Source organism: Haliotis rufescens, unplaced genomic scaffold (assembly GCF_023055435.1).
Source record: "Haliotis rufescens isolate VD_foot unplaced genomic scaffold, xgHalRufe1.0.p SCAF_23, whole genome shotgun sequence".
Classification (NCBI taxonomy): domain Eukaryota; kingdom Metazoa; phylum Mollusca; class Gastropoda; order Lepetellida; family Haliotidae; genus Haliotis; species Haliotis rufescens.
The window spans coordinates 8035068-8053912 of record NW_025963924.1 but is presented as its reverse complement, the minus strand read 5'-3'; positions in this window follow the sequence as shown (position 1 = coordinate 8053912).

Sequence of the window (18845 nt, the reverse complement as noted above, 5' to 3'; positions counted from 1 at the left end):
AAACGAATAAATGGTTATTGGAGTCTTTTCGGAATGGTTATAGGTGTTTTGACAAAGGGGAGACACCCAATAGTTTTATAATTGAACTTCCCATGTCGGTATCCGTAATTTGTATAAATAATTACAATCACTGAGAATGGGGAATTGGCAAAATACGAACATTCCGATATTTTCGTTGTACCGTATTTTCAGATGTCGTTTATTGTACTTATGCTTTGGCTAAAATAGCTGTTATTGGCATCACATAATAGATACTTTCCCACACAATCCAAAACTGTGAATAGTCCGCCGCTTCAAATAACACTTTGAAAAGTTTAACTTCGAGAATGAGACCGATTAAGTAAGGATAAGATGTATATATGGATGAACAACATCTTTATTACAAGTTGTTCATCCATATATCTTATCCTTACTTAGTACTCCAACTTCTAAATGCCTCTCAAAGAAATTAATCAGACCGATTCAAATGTCAAAACTTCTACGTTCCTAATTTTCCTAGGTCTTTTATTGAGTTCTGACACTTAGGATACCGAAAGGCAGAAATTACTGACGTGAATCTGAGTCGCCATTTTGTTCACAAATTGACATGTAAATATCAGGTCATATTGATACGCGATTTGATTGGCTGCATGAATACAATTCGTCGCATGAAAATAGAGCCTGTCCAATTTCATACAACTAACGTCCAACTAGTTGCATATGTCAAAAGTTGGTCGGGCTTGCGTGTTCACACGATTCAATTGGCGGACTGTTGACAAACACCAACTTACATGCAGCCCCTGACTGTAGATGCTAAGGCATTATTCGGCGAATAACTGTCTCTGCAGTTATAAGGACAACCACATTGATAGTAATTATTGAATAGGAATCTATTTGGGTTTTTTGGTATTTTCATTGAGTTTTTGCTCAGTGTTTTTGTTTGAAGCTAATCCGTACAGCTTTGGGGTTTTATTGTTACTGTGTATGGAGTTTCCTATTTTTCCTTTTTAAAAAGTTTTGCACATTGCTTTAATTATACAGATCCCGTTGGACAAAAAAGGGCCATTATCATATATTGTCTAAGAAACTCTGGCTGACGGTCTCTTCCTCACTGAAGTCCACAACCAGCCACACACTTGCATAGGCACAGTGGAGCACAGACTTGAGTATGCTGGGAAACCCCGGCATTAAAACTCTTATTGAAACCATTAGGATACTTGTCTCCATCATGGTCTCTAGGGGACCTCCGCTGAGGTCAGACAGAAACGTATATGATAGTTGAAGGTCTAGACTTGAAAGCCGGAGTAGCACATCTAAGAAGAAAATTCGTCATTATTGTCCGTTTACAATGGGACAATATCAATTTCGTACGACGAGTCTCGTTCCAGATATTTATGGCTCATTGCATTTGGTGTGACTATGGTCTGATATCAGTATATGCTCACTTTGAGCTTTGCACTCACAGTAATATAAACTGGTTCGTTTAAGTGAGTGAATTGGGTTTACCACTGATTTGACAGGTTTTCAGATATAAACCGGCGTCTCAGCGTAACGTGGAAGGAAAGCTCGAAGTGATACAGGTCTTGAACGTTCATCAATTTGATGAAAAACACGAGCAACCTTTTTTTGGTTGACTAACCAAGAATCGCTATAAGGGCAAATCTGGGATTCAAATCAACGATCATGGATTCTGGCACACATAAAGTACATGCCTCAACACCCAGTCGTCGATATTCAATTTATCAATGTCATGTTTTGACACTGAAAAAAATAAAAGATCGCAATTATTGTTAATTGGTTATTCCTCAAACCTGAAAGATGTCCTCAAAATAAAACCATAGCAATTTGCACATTTAAAAACATTAACATTAGATTCTTAATGAAACCATAGGAAGAAAATGAAAATTGCGATGCAACAGCAAACATCCCTGGTATGCAGTGATGTACAACAATGATCGGCCTCTGTCAGGATGACATACTGATGTGTATGAGGTCTTTAATTCTTGGTTTACTGTAAAATATCTGCTATTCATGTAAGCAGCTTATTGAATGGAAAATAGGAACATGTTGCTTTATAAAGCGCAAAGAATAGAATTTATTGTTCTATCAGTAATACATTGTAATGTTCCAGGCAGATATCTGTCGTGGGGGACACAGCAAGAAGCTGCTCTAGAAGAGGATGACTAGCTAAGACCTGGTGGAGACAGTAAACCACTAACCCTAATGATTTTCTCAAATTCTTATCATTTATCAAACAACACTAGATGACATTTCACATAATGCGATATATTTGTAACATTGTAGCAGATAGTACCTTGATCCTGCTTTCCCCTAAACTGCCCGTCGAAGAATCTCCTCATATCACTTGTGAGTTGATTATTTATGGTTGTTACGGACAGTATTTCACTTGTATCACGGTGCGCTATCTTATCGTGGCGTAGAAGCACATACTAAAATATATAAAGGCGACAAAACCCTTTCTATAGTCTTACGAGGGGTGTCTGGAACGTTCTCGTAAAACTTCAATGAACCCTGAGCCAGGTTAAAAGTAAAAGAGTGATAGTTGGACCACACTTGGGTTTCGAACCAACTTCAGCGAATTTGGAAATAATGTGTGGACTAGTTTAGCTTTGACTGGGGCCTTGCACGGTTAAGGGATACATGAATAGGGTACAGTATTTGGCAATAAATTCAACCTCCTGTGATTAATATTTAAATGGTAAATAGGATATTAACTTCTATAATGGGAAGATATCACAATGCTTCATTCTTAGCAACCACTACATGTCAAAATTACGTCTTTTAGTGTTTCCATAGTGTCGAAATAATTGAAACAATATGTTAACCAAGAAATCTGTATGGTAAAAGAATTTAGTGTGACACCAACAAACAACCAACGAGTGGTATACAATCAAAGATTGTATTACGACATTAACAAGGTCTACAAATCAATGCACATTACTGCATAGCAATTACAATGACAGAACACAATAGAGTGGTAGTGTTTAGTGATCTGGGTCCACTTTGCAGTGAGTAGACAATAAAAGACAGCGCTAGCTCCACACGCACTCATCCAAGTCACTACTTCCTTACACGTTTTGGACCAAACGGTATCCCATTTAGTTGCCTCGTGCTAATGACCTATTTGGTTCTTGTTTGTGAAAACCGGTATTTGTGTCCATGTCGTAAAAGCGATTGAATATTGCTAAAAGCAGCGAAAACCATTCTTCCTTACACGTTTTTGACATGCGGGATATCTATTGAATTTGTTCATAGATTTGTTTATAAATCTGTTCATAAATCTGTTCATAAATATGTATTTAATAGTGATCCATGAACACATTTTGGTTTTCTCGTTTAAGGTATTTGTTCATGATCAAAGAGGTTGAGATGATGCAAGTGTCGAAAATTTTGTTTTTTTTCTAAATGAAATTAAATTGGAAATGGTCTCTCTAAAAGACGAATACATAATGCATCCTGGACAAATGTCAATATCTTTATCCTCGACTTAATGTGGGAGTAGGGGGTTAATTTTGATCCGGCTAGTTCAAGGCAGGTTTCCAAAAAATGAATCTTGACCAGTGGTTGATAACATGACCAACGATCTACGACGTCGGGTTGCGACAACACATAGCAAACCACGTGACACATTGTACTGAACCACTCGATCCTCCATGCAATCGGCTCTCACAAGCGGGGGGTACTTTGGACCCTTTCTGATACACGGAATTCGTATTTAGGAAGTTAACACACATTAATATGAGCGTCTAACAGTATTATGGTCAGTGAATGCCATCATAATTGTTCAAATGTACTGATCCGCAAAAGAAACGTCACCCCAAGTAACTCTGCCTGAAAAGTTGTACGACAGCATCTTCTTCAGACCACGGGGACACACCAGCGACACATTTTGTGCGGACACGTCGACGATTCATGAGCAGACACCTCCACTGTCAAAGGCCACACCGAGGACCAATTCTGACACCACGTTATCGCCGGACCGTCTTCAGTGGGCAACACAGCACCAGCATTGGCGCCACCAGCAGTGGAGAAGAGTCCCCTTCTTAGATGAGAGCCGTTTTTGTATCTCAACAACAGATGGCAGAAAGAGAGCATCATGGTGTGGGGTGGAATTGGTCTTGCACAGAGAGTCGGCCCTGTTGTCTTCCACAAATTCGGTCCAGGGAGAGACAATGGTGTCACAGCAGCTCGGTACATTGATCAAGTCTTGAGACCACACGCCATACCTCATTTGGCACGTCGACGCCACCATGAGTTTCAGCATGATAACGCCCGTGCCCACACTGCGAGAGCAACAAGAGACCTCCTCCAGCAGAATGGTATCAGAACCATGCAATGGCCTTCCCTCAGTCCCGATTTAAATCCCATTGAGCGCCTGTGGGACGAGATTCAAAGACGGCTGAATGACGTCCGACCAAGGCCGACAACTGCAGCTCAACTGCGTCAGGCATTCCTCAGAGTGTAGGCTCAAGTGCCTATGGCTTTCATCAACCGCCTCTACCATGAGACACACGAGATACTGACTGATGATGCCATTTTCTCAGAGACTAGTGTTGTGTTACACTTAAGAATATTTGACACCTTAATTTCAACCTTGATGATCAGTTTGGCCAAGTTCCATCTTTTTTATATGTCTCAAATTATGCTGACAGTGTTTGGACAAATAAGGTTTCTCATATATCTATCCATGGGTGGCGTTTCTTTTGCGGTTCAGTATATAATTAAAACCAACTAAACTAAGTGGCTGCCGACGTTCGTCTTGAGATTCGATGACAGCCAGTGTCAATCGCCAACTGGCAAAGAGCGGCCAATGTGATTAACCGTGGAGCGCGCCTTCAGTCGTCCTACATGCCATTTTTGTCAATTCTTTTCAAGCATCATCATGTTGACAAACAGCATGCTGCCTCATTGTGTAACTGAACTTTTCCCGTGTCTTTCAAGCAAATATCAATTATTATGTTGTAATCTAAAATATGCTTTCCCTTAAAAACATCAGACTGATTAGAAATAGAAATACAAAACTGCTATTAAACGAATGTGATGCTCCAACTATGTGCCATGGTCATATGGAATGAGAGCTGAAAGGGACTTGGTGATATGAAAAAGGGCGTTGCGTCCGTATGATCGATATGTGAATAGCTGTAGCTTCAAACTGAAGGGCATTGTCTTCTTTGGAACATCTGTCTTTTGTCTAGTCCTGCCTTTCTTCTCTCTGTCATTTGTGATTAGATAAGAAATTCGAATCTTGCAATTTATAAGTACAAAAGACAACCCCAATTTATGGTGTTGGCAAGTTTCTGTTGGTTCTTTATAGTATTCCAGCGGCTTGTAAGTATTTTTTATCCCTCTAAAAATGTTCAGCTAGTTATTGGTCTTTGCATTCTTGTAATTTAAAAGTACAAAGAACTGCGCCAGCGTACGGGCATATACATTGTATATGGTATTACGTTTCAAATAGTCACTATTGGAAACCTGTGTTCGTAAAGATAGCGAGATGCAAATACCATGATTGAATTGTCTATTACATATGGTTGTCAAGATCAATAGTCTCTCCTAAAAGTGAATGAAGCGACATAGTTAATAAACATGCGATACGTTTCACAAAACAAATGTAGCGACTTCTGAAACACAAATTGTATAACTTTTGTGTTGCGTTGGTTGTTTATATTGCTTCAGTTTCTTTTGAGAATTTTTTATCACTTTGAATGTGTTACTATTCGGTATTTGAATTAAATTTTCATCAAGCGCATTTCAAAACATTTATACTTACACACGCTGGGTTAGAGCTCACTTGACAACATGTTCATACAGGCAGACACTGAATTACAAAAATAGCATCATTACTGTGGCATGGGAAGGAAAGAGCACCGACAAGCTGGAAGCAAATACATTGGCATAACAATCAGTCAAAGCATATAGCGGAAACATCAAATTTGATAAACCATGTAATTCTAGTTAGGATCTAAATGACGTATCCATTGACAAATATCCGGCCACTGTCAGATATTAATTTATCATACAGTTTTGTCAGGTTGTCTCCGGGTCAAGACGACCCTTTAAAAGTTCACTAAACAGATAGCTTTACAAACGTGAATTCGTGATTCTGAAATTGTATCCCCAAAGCGGACGCCACGCATTATTTCTGCCCTTGGAATGATGTAATAATATGTCAACTTATCGTCAGAAAGTTTCGTTGGCTGTCACCACGCGGCTATCGCATCAACAGCACCACAATCAACGCCTCTAGAGTTTCTCCACGTCCGTCTTTAAAACAACCAATGACACCAATGGTCGATGTGAATAATTTACAAATGGACTATTACCTGAGGCTTAAACGGTGGCCCGTTTTTTTCACAAGATGTATCTTGTTGAGTTTTTCGGACAGTCTAGATACTTGTCTTTCTCAAAACCCGAGGGTTTCGATAAATTAAATGTGAGAATGATATGTGTATTTTTCAAGGGAGCATTGCTTTTAGATTTGTTTGGTGAGAGGAAGATTTATATATTTTAGATCACTAGATAGAAAATGAAGCTAACCAGTTGGAAAACCTTGATTAGAATTTCTCTAGCCAGAAAGAAAAGAAAGTAACCACGGGCCACCGGGCAGGGGCTTATTCCCTACTCAATGGTTTCACGACTCTATGAGCGGTGTCAAACCAGACTCCATCCCGCGCCAGTGTCTGGTTCCGTTGTTCACAGGTTAGGATCTTTTTAGTTTGTCGGCATAACATCACTGATCGTGGGTTTCACCAAACTGGTTGACGTCAACGTCATGCGCTACGATGCGTTTTCCTCTTACGCCAGACTGACACAACGTGAAATACTTGAGGTGAGGTCAAACGGAGTTTAAGACCGTGATTATTGCACGTATATAGCGACGGGGGTGGGTGGACTTATAATATCGGTTTTTTTGGAGCGAGCCAACTGAGATGCCAAGCCGCAGTTTTAGCAAAAACATCCAACTATTACACAGAATATTGATTCAAGCCGCCCACTCATTGTTTTATGGCATATTTTGAGTAGACGCACTCCCCACTATACCACGGAGGCGGTCGTGGTATAACTGAACATCTGCTGTTCAAAGCATGTTATCCTCTCCGCATTCTGTTGTTACAATATTTTCACTGCTTCAGATTGATCCCATCACTTAAGCCATTGAAATTGATAGAATCACCTTGGTGACATCTAGCCACAGCTACGTTCCACTTTAACAGTTACCTGTCACACACACAAGAGTTTAGGCCACCTAGGGACCTTTAACATGTATGTATTGATTCACACGACCAATGTAGCGAACAGAAAATGTTCACCATCCAGTCGCATACCACGTCAACAGGCAGCGCACATAACGTGCATAAGCACATATTCCTGTTATTTGATTTTTGTTACCTAGAGATAGTTAGCTGATTTTTTTTCTGTATAACCGAGCATTATACATATATTTTATTCCTATTTGTTTTAAGCCGTGAGGATTAGGGTAGAAAAGGCCTTCAGCAGCCCATGCTTGACAGAAAAAGGCGAGTATGCTTGTAGTAAGAGGCGACTAACAGGATCTGATAGTCATGCTTGCTGACTTGGTTGTTGCATGTCATCCTATCCCAATTTTCGTGGATCGATGCTCATGATGTCAATAACTGGACTGTCTGGTCCAGACTCGATTATTTACAGGCCGCCGCCATATAGCTGAAATATTCCTGAGTGCGGCGTTAAACAACACTCAAACAAAAAACTATAAACTCAGTGACTTGCTCATGATATCAATCAATTTTTGTGTCGGTCAAAAATCGATTATTATCAGACCGACGTCATATAACTAGGTGCTGCAATAAAGCAAAAAACATAATATCAATGACATTATTGTCTGGTCAAAACTTGATGTTTTGCCTGCCTTAGTAATATAGCCTGAATAATATTGGGTCGCTTCTCAGGAACAAACCATCATGAAATACACATAGGAGCTCATAGTCTTGTCTGAGGTATAAGATCGCGGTGGTAGAAGCCAGGAACTTACAGCGTTCGCCCGTGTTCGAAGACTCACATTTCTGGTGTATTCCAAGATATCATTGGCATATTGCGAAAAAATGGTCACTCGCTCACTCACTCATTCGCCCACTCACAAACTCACTCACTCGGTCACTCACTCACTCACTCGAGCATAAGCACATATCCACTTTTTGTTCAGCAATTCGGCCGCTTTTAGCAGGCACCCTCCTTATCGACTGTAGTCACAGACACACTAGATCAGTTGGATGTCAAGAGAACGAACTCATTTCCTGGATATATAACGTTTGCAAGTGTTTTACGTGGAGGTGGGTGATAGGTGCTGGTATTCAGTTAAGAAACGTAATTGGAGGAGCCATACATCCAGTAATGGATGTTCTAACAATCAGTATCTGGAGGCTGGGGCAGTTTTAGAGGAACCGTTTGTTTAGCACTTGATCAGCCTGGCTCAACCCAAACTTAAATAGTCACGCGAAGCAATCTGGAATCCGTTCCTCTTCTTGATCGTTGAAATATATGTTTTACATCGTCTGACCATTCCAGTTATATAAGTGATAATGTGTTAAACACTAAAAACATTCTTTAACATGAATATGTGTGGAATAAAGAGGCTGAATGTTCATGCAGAATTACATGCAGCTCCCTGACTGTAGACAGTGAGGTTTATCGGTGCTCAGCTAGTTATCGTCTCTGTGGTGTTGCAGACAACTATATTGATAGTAAATAATTACAAATTTATTACTTTGTTTTTCCTGATATTTATATGGTGTTTTTGCTCTGTTATGTTTGACCCAAATCCATTAAGGTTTGCGGTTTTCTGGTCATTGTGTTTGTAATTTCTAATTTATATGTAACTCTGTTTACATCTTAGTTATATGAAAACACTCTCATTACCCACCTCATACTGTTAGTCTTACATGTCGACTGGTCTCATGATATCATGATAAATTGTTTTAAGAACATGCACTGAATAACACTGAACATATTACACGTTGTTTTCTGAAGGAGTGTGATCAAGATCTGATATATCAACCTGTGACCTGATGCCTGAATACAAAGTATCTGCAATAAAATCCTTAAACTGACTGATAGACAGCTTGTATGTTATCAACCTTAGTTACTGCATAACATGTAGACAAAGTATTCCAATAGTTTCTCCCTTTGCCTATCATCCGATCCATAATCGTTTTGGAGTACCTTAGATAGGGCGTCCAGAAGAAATACCTTACCTCACACATCCTTCTATGCCTTGCCAGCCTATTCACTCATATATTCGCTTGTTTTGAACATTTCTGTGCATAACATTTGCAAAAGCCAAGGCTTTTTAATACCAACATCACAGAACATTTAGGATCCTACTGCAATATGCATGAATCATTAGGCAACATTAAAGGGTCCTGTGCAAATCAATGGATCATCCAATATGCCAATAAAGCGACAAAACCCTTTCCATATCCAATAGAAAGTCACATTGTATGTCACTAGATAACAGTTTAACACATGTTGATTGTCTGTAACAAGGACATTATGGTAAAATTACATATATCAGTGATCAATATAGTGCATAACATTACACACCAGTTTTTTTCAAATTGGGAAAGGCTTTTATGTCGAGCAGTATTCCCCCACCTCCAGAATTTGCTGTCTACATTTTATATGACGCTTGCCCAAAATAGCCAATTCCCTTCCACTGAATTTCCCACATGAACTAGAAATAGAAGAGATAAGTGAAACCGTCCCATCTGTCATATTGTAATTAGATCTTTACTTAAAGCTAAGAGTGACAAAATCTCTACATGAGATTATATGACAAGAGGGATGACTTCATCTTTTCAATATTCAGCAGCTCAAGCCGTTGGGGTCTATATTTCACAACTTTTGAGGTTCAATCGAGAATGCTCTTTCTTCGAAGATTGAACAGAGCCTCATGCTCAAAAGTTGTTTGATCATTCAAGACCTAGGCAAAGCTTTCAAAATGTTTTATGGTTGATATGTGGGGGACATTTTGACGGATCAGTGACCAAACTGATAATTGATGCAATAATTCTTTTTAGTCCAAGTGTTTTTTGTTTAAGGTGAACATTTGACATACCTTTGTATTTGCTTGTGACGGGTGCCACTGATAGAGCTGGATATGCTCACCTGTTCGCAAACACCTGTTTCATCACAATCTAATATTATGGCGTGATTCATAAATACATGTTTATGATATAGTCTGAATTGTACAATGGACTGTGCTTTTAGCAGATATGTCTTATGATTATGGAAATGGTTTTGTCTCTTTTATTCACAGAAATGGTTTTGTCTCTTTTATTCACTATCACCTGGAGTAAGGCAGCCTGATGGTACAATTTAGCCATCTCTTATGGCAAACTATTTATTGATGGGGACCAAATCTGTCCCAGAATGCCCACTGGGGCAACGTTTAACTTCATGTATCTGAAGACGTTGAAAGTCTCTTGCTGATAGGAGAACAAAAAGTGCCCAAGGAAATGACGTCTTCAGTTCTTTCTGTGCCCTGGAACATTAGAAGACATCAGTATTGCCAGAAAGAATATGGGCAATCAGACAGAGATGACAATATTTGATGGGGGTTGCTGCTGGATTGGTCTCCGTTGGATTAAGTATATAATAATGACTGAAAAGATGACAGTCCGTACTGCACAAGCTTTTGGATTATATCAATCGATGTAGCGTATCAAGAATGTTTTCAAACGTTCTTAGAAAAACATCATTACAAACGCTGATCATTCGTTCACTGCTCGGTTCATAAGATTTGATCAACGTCTTCGGTAACAATGATTGATGACTAGCATCACATAAAGAGGGTGATTCACATTTAGAGGAAACATCGGGTCGGTTTGCAAATTAGAGGACTGTTATAAAAAATTGATACCTCTAATTTTGTCATTTGGAACATCACGCAACGCGTTCGGTTTCAAATGACAAATATATCGGGATCAATGAGGTGATAAACATACTGTGTTTTCAATGTTGGGACAGGTTACCTTTAGATTTAACCCATGTTGAATTGATATCAGTGGATTGTTGTTTGCTGTGGCGTTAAACTATAGTCACTCAATCACTTCCTGAAGAATGGCAACCTGATCAGATGATATAATCGGATGCCAACGACGATGTTTCTCAAAGATAGTACGATCTCGAAACTGGATTCATTGAATGAAACTTTAAGCAAATGAGAAAAGCCTGTGTCAGCTGGAAAAGGAAGATGACTATTCTACAACAACATCTTTTCAGGAAATAATCTTTAAGTCTGATCTGTTATCGTGTGACACATCTACCGCTAAATGCTCATCTGCCTGTTAAGTGGCAAGAATTCAAGAGTTTCGACCACTCGGATGGTTATGTATTGATTCAGATGATACCAACATGACGAACCGGAAATGATCATACTTTCAGTGTAACTATCTATCATTTTTGGCTGTCACACCGTCAAAGAAAGATTTATAGGAAATAGATGCAAATGATAAGGAAATCAAACGTAATGACCTAATTTGTTTTCACATCGCTTGTTAAACACTGTGAGACGAGAGTGACCCCAGTTTCAGTGAATGGGTGTTTGGTTTTGCGAATCTTTCAGTATTATTTGAACACGAGCGACAAAACCATTTCCAAAATGATAAGAAATATCTGCTAAAAGCAGAGTCCATTGCACGATACCAACTATATCAAGCCAGATAAGGATGGGGGACACTGTCTAACTTTGGAAATCGTAATCGGGCCTTCGTTCGTTTAATCCATTGCTATCCCACTGACCCAACACACATTTCAAGTATATATCAGCATTATATCACCAACAAGATACACTTACTGTTTACGCAGGATGCTCACTTCATGTTATTACAAAATCTGCTTTCATTTTTGCCACCTTTTCAAGAAGACAGAAATATAACAACATCTATGGTCACCCCGTTTAGAGACACATTCCCCATGGATCAAGGAATGATGATATTTTCCTGACGATGGTTTCCTGGGATGGTTGTGTACAAAGTTGAAATATCAAATGTCTTGACATGATAGAACTTGATTCTTTTGTGAACGTTAAAGAATGATGCAGCACTGGTCAAAAACAATTTGCGGCCTGTCGTGAAATAGGAATTAATGTTTGAGATATCAGGACGTATCGTTGTTGATTTAATCTTTACTTGCATCGCTTTATTTTCGCGACAGATTGTCTAAACATGTACAGTTAATAGTCGATATACGATAGTTCAGACCAGCGGACATCCTAAATGTGAAAGAGTAGCACCTGGCGCACTGTGGTGTACAGGTGCTGAAAGCTGTTTACGAAGGATAATAAATGGGGTGAATATAAGATTCAAACGCACGACAGACGGCGAACTGTGGCACATTTACCACGGCTCCCTCTTTCGCCTTGCCTGGCTAACATAATACCTGACAAGATTTTCTCAGGCCAAGGGTACTCTCATTTTGGGGTTTTTAATAAACCCTGTTTGTTAGTTTTGTTTGTTGATTAATGGCATTTTTTTAAATATCATATTGCTACCTATTACAGGCCGCAATCTGTAAAAGGTCGTGCCTTGACCAGACAAACCAGCGATTGATATTATGAGCTACGACATAGGCCTTCGGACTAATACGACAAACAAGCAACTCACCGAGCCCTATCACCACACGATTCATTAAGTCGCCTCTTACAACAAGCATAAGTTGATGGGGACCAATTTGAACTCGGAACACCAACGGGACCTAAACTGTGTATCAAGTAAATGCTAAAAGTGTCATAACATTAATTGTACTACTGAAGGATCGCCAAGCATTATTCAAAGTCAGTTGTATTGTTACAGTATCATACGAGCGTGTGAGTAACTTGGGTTTAAACGCCGCCTAGAACAGCTATTTAATAAGAGATGGAAGTACGACTGCCTCTGAAAGAGTGACTTTATTTCTCACTGCAAAACCGCACATTTATAGGCAGTAAAATCGACCAAGATAACTTTACCGTTGTATTGCTTTTCTTAGACTTTGATTAGTACTGCATCTGATCTAGCCACCACTATCATTCCATTACGCTACATCTACAATTTAACTGCGGCTGCAATCCCCCGCACACTCTTTGTTTCACTCTGTAATCATCTGACAGTAACAAATCTTCTTTCATCCGATCTGTTTTACACTTGACAAAAACCAACGCTACACCTCAATGGACAATACATTCAAAATTGCCGCAGTGCAACTGGGAATATCCCATACTATAAATCAATTTAAGAACAGATGTAAAGTTAAGGTTTGTCCACGGACACGTTTAAATGATAGGGAACATTCCAGAATACCAGATAAAATGTTGATTGTACCATGCCAAAAACTAATATGGGTTATTCCTTGGAGTATCATCAATCCACGTCACATGGTAGCATGCGCCCGTCTGGACATAATGTGTATGATGGTTGGGCTTTGTCTTTCTCCAAAACACAGGCGTTACATCTAACGTTTATCCACCAGAAACCTTTGGTGTCAGATCCTCATTTGTTTCAAGGGCGTCGGTCTGCATCTGAACACATGGCAAAGATAACATGCAACGATAACAACGTCTGTACTGTTGGATAAATGGTTTAGAATTCAATTGTGTTGATACAGCCAACGGATCGATGGAAAGATGCGGTTGACAGGAATCAGTGGATCCTGACATGATGAAATTCAACTTCGAAGTAAGCTGCTTTTTGGAGCAATCACTTGAAAAGCTGTTGCTGCTGCGTTCAACTTTTATTCCCGTTCAAGTTGACTCACAGGTGAACGAGGTCGGGTTAAATGGGGTTTAACGTTACGTCCAAGATTATTGTACTTATATAGAGATGTGGATGCAAGTGCACGTGTGTGTCAGGCTGCTTGTACTTGTCCGGTCTGATATTCCCCACACCGGCAACTACAATGCGAGAAGGTCCATGATAAGCTGAGGAACTTCCAACCCAAAGAGTAAGTAGAACACTAAAATTGACATGTAATACACGTTCATCACCTGGTAACGAGACAAGTGCAATAGATGGACCCATTCGACTCCGTTTTGTCAAGTTCCAGAAGAAAAACACTCGGCTCTATAACAGTCACGTTACAAGGCCTTCTTTGGGACGGAAGACAGTGTAAGACAAAGGACCCACATCCTGCCTGCGAACACCCGGTGTCGTCACTGATTTTCAGTGATCCTTTTATATATTTTTCACCGCTGTTTTGACTTTTAGGCCCAATGTAATCTGTTTCGGCGGAAAATCGAGATATTCTATTTCAATTTTACAACACCTTAGATGTAACAACTAGATCCAGTAAAGTTTAACCCATTCATTGGACACATAACTAAGTTTTAAGCTTATGTATTACATTGTAACTATGCTTTTCTACTATGCTATGTTTAACATGCACTAATGTATGCGTTTTCGCCCATTGAAGCATATACAGAGCATTCAATCTTTCTTTAATTTGTGATCTACTGTGTTTATTAATTGAATCAGTATGTCAAATAATTCCTTGACGGTAGGTTTCCGGGTATAACAGGTTATTCTATAAAGAGACTATTTGTTGTGTGGTAATATAAAGCTGAATAATTACTGAAAATTATTTCACAAAGCAACCACACCATCAAAAGTTATCACTAGAATTATCTTCTACTTAAAGTCCACCTTTGACTGAGAAATGTAGTTTGAAGTTTAATTATCCATTAAAGTTTACTATCCAACTCTAACAAGTGACGACGCTGTGACTCACTCAATGTATTTTAATCTAAATACTGCAAGAGACAATCATGCATGAATATTTGATTGACATTTGACCCTATAAATAATGTGTGGCTCATGCATGTGTTGCTGATTAATTGATGGGTAATGATATGAAACCACATACCATGTTGATACAATCCACTTAACTGGTGTACAAGACCTGCTAACTTTCCTTGAGGTCAGTTGTCACAAAACCCAGCATAGACAAACGTATCGGGAGTTTATCAGATGGAGTCAAATCGGTTTGACTTGTAATATCCTTTGACATTGCACACTTTACAGTTAATTCCCCTGATGCCAACACTTCTAGATCTCAGGGCACCAGCAATGCTCTCATTTCAATGTAATGATATGATCATTAATTGATCAGGCATAGGGTCGCCCCCTTGTCAAGCTATGAAACATAATATTATACTTGAAAACGATAATTATGCTACAAAGTGCTGAAAAAACGAAATTGCCTTTAAAAATTACAGTGTTGCAAGTTGTTTTTTTCTTATAACAAATATTAGTTTAAGAAATATCTGATTTTGCAGCTGTAGCTGAATGAAAAAAAATCTAAATTCGACACAAAGTTCCAAGCTCCCCAAACGACCACCTCCCAACCCCACCACCATCCCACCTCAAACAATATGTAATGGTCTGCCTCTTAGACGAATACCTCAGTTTAAACTCTGTCAAAATGTAACAGCTAATGACAGTCAATTTGTGAAATGATTGACCATTTCGATTAAGTCAGTGTCAATTGACGAATTATCTGAAACTTTTCGTCGTTTTACAAAGTGACTGAATGTTTCATGGATTTATTTGACAGACTGATTTAGCCAGTAATCACAATAGGTCACAAATAAGAGAGGGAGAGAGACAGCTCAGCATTGGAAGTATTAGAGGATCGAGGAAATCCCCATTAAAATTGATTGTCATATCTATTCACATAAGCAGAAAAATAAATAATGTCAAAGAACCATTGAGATTCCGATTGGGTTTTCACCAAAACGTTTGTTTATTGAAATGGGTAAATCGTCTTTTCTAGGAACTACATCATCCTGAACAAACTGAAAGTGGAAACGGTTCTTCCATGATATAGAATATGCCAACAAGAATATTCCGGCTTGTCTGTCAACGTTTAATCCATTTTGACAAAAGTCCATCGCTCTTGCGTCGATGCGGCTAAAACATATCAGCATTGTCTGTTCCATGAAATAAGCTTAAGTGATGGCATATGTCCTGTTCAATCAATTCTGTTTTAGGCGAAACCGCATTATCAGTGGTTCATATTGGGAAAGGGAGGTCACTCTAATTTCAAACGGGAGCTATCTCCGTTGTTTTCGTATTTGCGAGAAATGGCGTCACCCACGCTGCACGTTGTTGGTCCAGCTATTAAATGCCCAGCTTATCCCTGAGGTAAAACGTAAGGTAATTAAATGTTTGAATGCATTATATATTTATGTTTCCATCAGTACATCTTCTAAGATTGGTTTAGTGGTGATAACCACTTTCTAAAATGTGGGCCCACATTTTTCCCGTCATCTATGGTGATCGAAACAAGTGGGCCCACATTTGTATTTCGCCTAGCTTCGTTAGGTTGTTTCGTTAGTTCTGATAATCAATCCCTAAATGTGGGCATACGTTCTTCCGTCATATTGATTGCAACAGGAGGGACCACATTTATTAATCGCGAAATTCTACTTAAATATTGATAATCATTTTCTCAAATGTGGGCCCACATTGTTCCCGTCATATATGGTGATCGAAACAAGTGGGCCCACATTTGTATATCGCCTAGTGGGTAGACGTTCTTCCGTCATAGTGATTGCAAAATGAGGGACCACATTAAAAAATCGCTAGTTTCATTAGCTTTGCTTACTTATAACCATTTTCTAAAATGTGGGCCCACATTGTTCCCGTCTTATAGTGATCGAAACAGGTGGGCCCACATTTTTAAATCGCTGGGTTTCATGAGGTTGACGAAGTCATTTAGGCTATTGGGCTCACGTTTGTCATTATGTGACATTTTATATTATTCATATTTTGTAATATTGATGGGAAATATCTTTATAAATCATTTCGTGTGACATTAATTCCATAAAAGGCACAAAAGTCTTTGAAGTTTGAATAACTGCGTCATAGCTGACCACACTAGTTTTACAAAAATAGCTACCAAGCAAGAAACTTAAATCTACTTCAAATTAAAATTACAGAGGCAATACCACTCATTCTACCTTTTCCAGTATAACACACCAATCTAATCATAAGTGTTGGTGGCGATATAAGCCTGAACATATGTCTACACTTGAATTGATCTCGGACATGATACAAGCCTCAGACGTTTCCGAGAACTTGTTCCATAAAAGGAATAACTCATGAATATTAATAACCCCACGACCTAGTTGGCGATGTTCGTAGAAGTGAGTTCTGCTGTATTGCCATCTGATTTGTACATTTTAATCCAATTATAAGTCATAATACTTATTTTAAATAGACAAATTATGAGTTCGTTATGCGGGTTTGTTTACGTAGTATATGTTCTCAACAACAAGTGCGTTTAGTTTCGAATGTGGGCCCACCTCGAACTTTCGATTAGGCAAACGGAGTTAGCTCCCTTCTCGAACCACCGATAATGCGGTTTCGCCCTGTTTTATGAGGAAGCTTGGGACTGATGTATGTATGACTCGAAAATCTCTTCGCGCTCTAGAAGAATTATCATAAAGTATCAACATTTTGTGATGTTTTGCGTTTTGATTTTCGAACTTCAAATGAACATCTAACTATCAGCTAGTACGTGGCCCACAATTACTCTTTACAATATGTTTGCATTTTGTTTATCTACAATTCCTGTTCACGTTCAAATATTATAAAAAGCTTAAAAACTCTCAAATTACTATTTTTAAGACATTAGCCTTACCTATGCATAAAGTGTTTTATTACTTAAGTAAAAAACATGCTGTTGTTGAAATGAAGTCTACAGCTTTCGTAACAATTTCAAAACGTTCTGCTCAATTATTTAATTATAAAGATCACGTGGGCCATATCCTACTTCGTACTTTCCGTCCAGAACTTTAACACCTTAGACACAAAAAATAGTACGTTGGCCAACATCAACATACAACTACAATCACAATCACACCACAAATCACACTTGATCCACCTTATATTTATATTCACATGTTGTCCTTTACTACGGACATTATTATACCAGGACACCAGAGTATGATACCCGTACATTGTGCTGATTGCACTGTGTGAACATCTTGGAAATTCTCTAAACCTCTGATAACCCCGTGGAGCCGAGTGGTTGGGCATTGATTAGTGGGATGTGTAGAGAGATATCAGCGTCTTATTTCCCCATCCAGGCCTGCATGACCACGGTCGCTGCCTCGCCTATAAGTCACACCTGGTGACCCTAAACTAGTTATTGATGGTCACTAATTACCTGGGTTTGTGGCAGAAAGCGCGAAACCACTGTTATCTTTGTCAATGTTAATTAGATATGATGACTCAGGGCTGAGGCAGAAGGCCTACAGGGGGAAATAGATTTACGTCAAATTATCCTCTATCCGTGGGAGCCCTGAGGTACATTTGCTACATTGTTCATTTGACCTATCCTATCATAGTGTCAGGTATTGCAGTAGCCAATTTAACGTAACCAGAATAGCTCTCATTTTGATTAGTTCGGGAGTCGTATTGAAGGAAACAAACTGAAATAGCTTTATTATGATACCTTCATTATAGTAATTTTTATTATGATTTATTAAGTAATACGTTCATATGTTAAGAGTAAGTTAACATCTTTTTTCTTTAAATAGTCTACCTTCATGTTTGTTATGATAACGCTATGTTCAATGAATTTTGGAAATATCTCCATTTGTTAGGAACATAACTTCTACACCAGCTTGTAAACATCTTCATGATACACAAGTACAGAGGTTTGTGCGCATTATTATGAATGGAACTCTATTTACTTTTGTTTTGTTGGACGCTGTGTAGGATAAATGTTACAATGGTGAATTGTCACCTCGGGGAAAATATTTATATGACCGTCAGTCTCTTCCAGCGAGAACCTGTCGCTGCCATCTCACATCTATCAGAACATGA